The sequence below is a fragment of the Vicia villosa genome, linkage group LG4 (genome assembly GCF_029867415.1).
Source record: "Vicia villosa cultivar HV-30 ecotype Madison, WI linkage group LG4, Vvil1.0, whole genome shotgun sequence".
In the NCBI taxonomy this organism is placed as follows: Eukaryota; Viridiplantae; Streptophyta; class Magnoliopsida; order Fabales; family Fabaceae; genus Vicia; species Vicia villosa.
In genome coordinates, this window is record NC_081183.1 from 139,565,272 (window position 1) to 139,572,098 (window position 6,827).

The window sequence follows — 6,827 nt, forward strand, 5'->3', positions numbered from 1 at the left end:
AGTCCAAGAGCATTTCGATCATGTCGCAAGTGTCTTCTCCGTGGAAGTTCGACATAAGATTTGTCCCGTCGTGCATGGTCTAAGTCAGGAACCCAAGAAGAAAACTTTTGAGTGGGTGGACAACCAGTTAGAGAGTCTCAAAGAGTGCCACTCGAAGTACCTAGCAGTGCAAGGCTGTCCGGACGATACGGCAACGATGAGTCAGTAGTGGTCAGGCCCCTTTGAGGCTAGTTTTCACACACGTATAGTCACTCTTCCGGGAATGCTTCAACACCAGTGTTGTTCTACTAAATCTCATCTTTGCATTGATCACGAACTTGAGCTAAGTAAAGGCCTGGAGGGAAATTTTTGCATGCACAAAGTCAATACCATGAATTTGCAAATGGGAATGTTGGAATGGCAAAGTTAGCGAGTCACCAGCCCAATGAAAGTGTCTGCGTGCGAATCTTACTACTTGGAGGCATATACACCATGACCTTGACCATTTTCCCTCATTTGTCCATACATATACTGCACGCACGGAAAGCGTAAGCAAACATTACTATACAAGCATCCAAACTTGTTCATTAAGTTTGAGAAACTATCAGCTGTTGCACCTCCACCATGCATGCACTACACTCAACATATATAAACTCACACTCACCGTTTTGATGGCAGGAGGCACAATAATTATTTCTCCACTTTTCAAACCCTCTCACTCTCGTGTTCTCTCCACTCTCTCTTTTCTCTCATCTCTCTCTCCACCTTCAACCACCATGGCAACCAAACGTAACAAACTTTAACAACCATAACAACCTCCACTCTCCTTCAATCATCACCTTCAACCACCTTCATACATCATCATCTTCATCAAAAACAAACTCCATCATCAATCACCGTTTTTGTTTTTCAAGCAAGATTCAAGTTCCAACTATCCACAATTCTGAGTTTGTATCTCAGAAGGCTTGAGTAAGCTCTAACCTCCATCGTTATTATCTTCATTCTTCTTCAATCATCGCCATCATCAATCTCGCCTTTTCATCATCATTGTTAGAGCGACACATCATTCGAATCGAGCTTCAAGAATCATCATCTTTGTTAGAGCGACACATCATTCGAATCGAGCTTCAAGAATCAAGAATATCTCTGAGTTTATTTCTCAGAGATTCGTATCAAAGATCTGTAATTAATCATCATTGAGCTTCAAGATTGGATCGCAGCTCATAGATTTTTCGTATTCGTCGATTCAAGAACGCATTAGGTAAGTTCAGTGAACCTTTCTCAGCATACTAGGAACATGATAGGTTCATGTAGTTGTATCTGATTCCCTACACCGCGATTTGGGCATTGGCCACATGTTTGGTGTGTGTGACGCATTTGCATAAAGATTTGATTCTTGAATTGTTTCGGTTTCCATGGAATAATGCTTGTTTGAATGATTAAGTTGCGTATTTGAGTCTTACTTATTGTGAGGATCGTCCTGATACCATTAGTTTGCGTTTTGATAGAGTTTCTTTGAGTTCGGGTTTGGTTTGTAGTTTCGGTTATGGAGTTAGAGGAAGTTTTAGAGGAAACAGAGGATGGATTCGTCTTCTACGGCGAAAATCGAGTGGACCAGTGGTCCTATTTTTCATTTTTTTTGGGCATTCTTGAGTTGCTCCGGCGAAGGGTTGGTCGGGAGAGATGACCGGAGATTAGCTCTGGCGCCCACCATAGTCCATAGGGCATGAGTTATGTACTGGCTTTGTAGGATTGGGCTGCATGTTCACTGAGTTTCCAATTGCTGCTATTTCATTTAAATGTTTAAATAATTAGGAATAATGTGTGTCAAATACAAACTAGTGTGAAACCCGTGCGGAGGCACGGGTTCTGGTGTGGACCGGTTTTATGTTATCACTTATCAGTTAGAATATGGAATTCAAAAATAATAAAAATAAATTAAAATAAATTATAAAAAAAATAAAAAAGAAGTCTAAGATTAATATATAAGTTAAAATTTAAAATATTAAATGTGTTCTAATATAATATAGGAGTTTTTTATAAACCACTAATATTTAGGTTTTTGTCGGTCACCTTGAGTAATTCATAATATTTTTAAAAAGACTTTTTTTTTGAACAATAATTATTATTTTTCTGTATATAAAAATATATTTTCCTGTATTTATTTCTCGTATGTAAATATTATTTTTGTTTTGACATTCTTTATAAAATTATTGGAATCAATAGTAAATTTATTCCCGTATATAAATTTTAATTTTTTGGATTAATAGTAAATTAATTATCGAAGCATCAACCAAGTGGAAGACATGTGGTAGAGAAATAATCATACTCAAACCAACAATCACATATTTAGATTCTATCACGGATGAGCAGATCCTAATATATGGGAGGAAGTGCAACTGCACCTCTTAATATTTCGTCGTTTCGTCGGCCTATATGATAAGTAAAAAATTAAGTAAATATTTTTTATAATATAAAAAAACAATTAGTAAAAAATGATTAAAAAAATAGTAAAAAATGATTAAAAAAATATAATATTAAAAAATGATAAACATCTTCTCATCTCTCATAAAAGAATAAACTTTATTTATTTCACCTTGAAATTCTTTTAGAATGATGTTTAAAAAATGATTTTTTTTATATATGCACCAAAATGATTTTTTTGTGCATTTTCTTTTATGATGTATGACATTTGTGACTATATTTTTTTTTTGTTTATTACCACCGGTATAATCCAGTTCGGCTCCCAATCGTAGTTGCGGGGATCGAAACGTGGTTCTCCCTATAAGTCCAACACCAATCACCACTAGACCAAGTAACGATTGGTTTTGTGAGTATATTTTTTGATGGTATCAAGATCAAGATATTCTAATTTTCTTTCACGTTTACATTCATTGCATATCTTTGCAAATCTTTTCATATCTCCTTTTCTCAATTTTTCTGTCAATTTCCATCCTCAACCTTATCTTTAAGATGTTTTATATATCTTTAAAACAAAAAAGCAATAAAAATATGGAAGTCTACTTCAGTCTACATCTTAAAAATACTAAGGAAGTCTACATCTTATAATTCATTTAACTTAATTTTATTAAATTTAATATTATTAAATTATAAACTAAATAATTATTTAACTTATAAATTATTAAATTATAAACTAAATAATTATTTAACTTATAAATTATTAAATTATAAACTATTTAATATAATGTATTAAATTAATTGAGTAATATAATAATTTATATATATTTTAAACTGATTGCAATATATGTTGTGACATAACAACATTAAAAATATGTACTCATTTATAGATTTACATGTCCCTTATCAATTTCAATCAATTTTCTTACTTGTCTTTTTCATATGCAGTATTTTAATTTAATTAATTGATTATAAGTCTATGAAGTCTAAATATTTGTCTTTTCAAAACAACTATACTTTTATCATTTATTCTGTACATCTTTTCATGTCAATCCTCTCACAATTCTCATCTCTCATTTAGTTCTTTTTCCTACTTTCTTTTACCAATATTTCACAAATTTCTTCAAATACTCCCTCCCGGTTTAGTCCGGTTCGGGGGTCAGTTTTAACATCAAGTGGTTCCAGCCCCTTCCCGATCGCAGAGGCAAATCATTTATTTTTTCAATCACCTTCTTCTATAAATATGCATAAAATTTGGATTAATTGTGATTCTTAAATTATAACCTAAAATTGCAAACAATAATATCAAGATGGGACATTAAAATCACAATTATAACATATTTATATGTTATTGGTAAATGTCAAAATAGAAAAACTCAATCAAAAACTACCTAATCCGAACACAATTGAAAGAGACAAAGTTAACAAAATCAATAGACGAAACAAAAATATTTTGGGGTTACTAAAATAAAATTAGTCAAAAATTAAAAGATTTGATTAAACTGTTAGTCTTAAACATTATTTTATTTTAAAATTAAAAATGTTTAAATTAATTTTTTTTTAAATAAGATATATTAGAGAACAATCTTTTATTTATCTTTAAAGTAAAATAAGATATATTAACAATTAAAAGTATAGTTTTTAAAAATAAAAAAATTAAATCAATTTCTAATAAAAAAATTTATTAAAAAATTAAATGTATTGAATATTAAGATAAATAAAAGATCGTTTCATCTAAAAATAATAATAATTGAGAATCATTATTTTTTTATCCCTAAATAATTAATGAGAATCATAATTTTTCTATCTCATTCATTTTTCTATCTCAAAAGAAATCTTCTTGATTATTATTTCTTTCTTTTTATCACCACATGTTCTCTTTCTTCCCACCCACGCGTCTTAGCATTATTGCTTCCACAAGATTTTCTTATCTCTTATCAGATACCAAACATGTTACTTATTTCTTGTAAATTCTTTATCTCTCTACTCCCAGATTTCATCTACAACACTCTCATTTATTCATACCAAACCCAGATTTCTAACATAAAACCCTTATTTTTTTCATCTACTCATCAGTCGTTCAACCTAACTCTTTGAAAAATAAAGAAATTTGATTTGTCCCTTCAAACGCAAAACTTCCATCATCATTCTTTTCCAAGATCCACCATTCAAATGAAAACTCAGATTTCTTCACTACCCTCATCCATTATTCAAACAAAAGTTTATTCATTCAACCTCAATCTACAAAATAAAATCAAGAAAGTATATATTATCCAGAAAATACATAGATGGTAACATATTCGTTTAGATCTACAACCTAAAAAAACAAAAAAAAAATTAAAAACTTACTCTTTTCTTTTATCAATGTTATTTAACTTTTTCCATCTTATATGTAAATCTACAACCTGTAAAAACAAAAGAAGTGAAAAAATATTAAAAAGATGAAAAAATATGGGTTTTGTCATGAAGTTCAAAAATAGCAAAAGAAGATCTATAATATCCAGGATGATTACATATATGTATAGACCTACAACTTAAAAAAAAGTTAAAACTTACACTTTTGATATGGTTTAAAGTCAGTTTGCGTCTTGGTATATAGATCTATAACCTGGAAAAAGAATGAAAAAAATAACTATGTAAAAGATTGATGAACATAAAGAGATGACATATAAATAAATGAGAATGAGAGAAAATGAAGAAGAAATAAAAGAGATGAATGTTAGAGATGCAATAGAAAGATGAGTTTGAGAGAAGAGAGAGACGAACGATTTGATGGAAAAAGATGAGAGAAATGAGAGAGGTTAGAAGTAAGAGGCAATATTCATTATGGAACATTGGGAGCTATGCTGCATTATGATTAGACGTGTTAGACAATTGCTTTTTCAGAAATCTGTTCCAAGAAATTGCATTGGGAAGGTGAAAAAGTTAACATTTTATTGCATTTGAAGTATTATGAACCATATGAAGGATAAATAGGTAGCGAAAGATAACAAAATGTACAAAGTAGTAGTTAGCTTAGGACCAAGTCAGAAAATGGTTAGAAAAAGTAAATATTAGACACATTTTGACCCCAAAAAGAGGATGTGGAGGATTTTTAGCAAAGGGCAAATTGGAATTTTCCAGGTACATCTGTTTTCTTATTTTATAGATTGGCTGAAACATCATTTGTAATTTAGTGACTTTATATTAGGGTGACCAATAGCCGGTTCCGTCCCTTTTTGGAGAAAGCTTATTTGCCAACTGAGTCAATCCTTTGAGGTTGATGTATGGTCATTTTATTCTTTGTCACGTTCACATAAAAAGAGAAAACCAAGTGATGTAAAATAAATGTGATGCATAATGAAACAATAACATGTGAATAATAAAACAATATGCGCCTAATGTTTTCGCTTTTCACACCACCCACTCTGGGCCGCCTTTATAACTTGAATCCTGTTCAATTTCTTTTACTTTCTCACACCCTGGTTAGGCAGAATTACATTGTTTGCTTAAATTTGCTTCTTCTCTAACTTTTGATTGGAAAATCTGTTTTAGTTGAAACCAAAAATGCATAAAAAATACTTTTTAGATACTTTAACCTCTTAGGATATTTTTCATATTTTTTGTGGATTTTTTCAAAGGGATTTGGTATTTTTATTGAGTATTTCCTTCACATGTGTTCATAATTCACTTAGTTTTAACACACTTTGCAAATGAGGTTGATTAAGGGTCTTAGGGAATAAATTTTGTTGCAAGTTTTTGTATGCTTGCAGTGGACTCATGTATGATACTATTTACAAAAAATATGGTTCTAATTCTCATTTTTGATTGAGCTTTGATTGAGTCCTTCAAGGACTATTTCATGCATGTTTACAATGAGTACTTGTATGGTTTTTGCTCATAAATGAAGTTGCATTTGTGCAATGTTTTTGAATCTTTATGTGGACACAATTAGAGACCTTTATAAGGCTTTAGGATTTGAAATTGGATTTTTAAGTCACTTCTTTTTACTTTTCTTGAGTTCTCTTTGCACATGTAAATAATTTGTTCCTTGGTTTGTAAATGTAGCATAGTTTGTTCTATTGACTTTTAATTTTGTGTAGGGATTTTGACTTAATGTCTTAGGTGTTTGAGAACCTCTTAGAGGTCATTAATTACTGACTTGAATCATTTATTTTTACATGTCCACCTTGCTTATAACTCCATTCAATTCATGTTACACGTTTAGCTAGTTTAACCTAGTTTTGTTTAGTTTTTGTTAGAACTTTGTGTTGCTTCAAGCTAATTGATTAACATGGTTTGGTATAAGGTCTTAGACCTATAAATTAAATGGTATTCCACTGACACCTTGCTTAGGTCATCTCTTTATATGCTTTTTTCTTTGACTAATTGATATATGTTGGTTATTTGTTTAAGTAACGATCCGTGCAATGTTTTGGCAATCCCTTGGG

At 30.8% G+C, this 6,827-nt stretch overlaps 1 long non-coding RNA gene across 1 annotated transcript; it reads right to left on the reverse strand.

Annotated features, from left to right (window-relative positions):
• Positions 1–4,155: 4,155 nt before the first annotated feature.
• On the reverse strand, positions 4,156–5,268 carry LOC131599779 (uncharacterized). The gene is made up of 3 exons (XR_009282911.1): positions 4,954–5,268; positions 4,747–4,802; positions 4,156–4,638 (listed from the first exon to the last, which is right to left on the reverse strand). It is a non-coding gene; the product is annotated as an uncharacterized LOC131599779 (long non-coding RNA).
• Between the last annotated feature and the right edge of the window lie 1,559 nt (positions 5,269–6,827).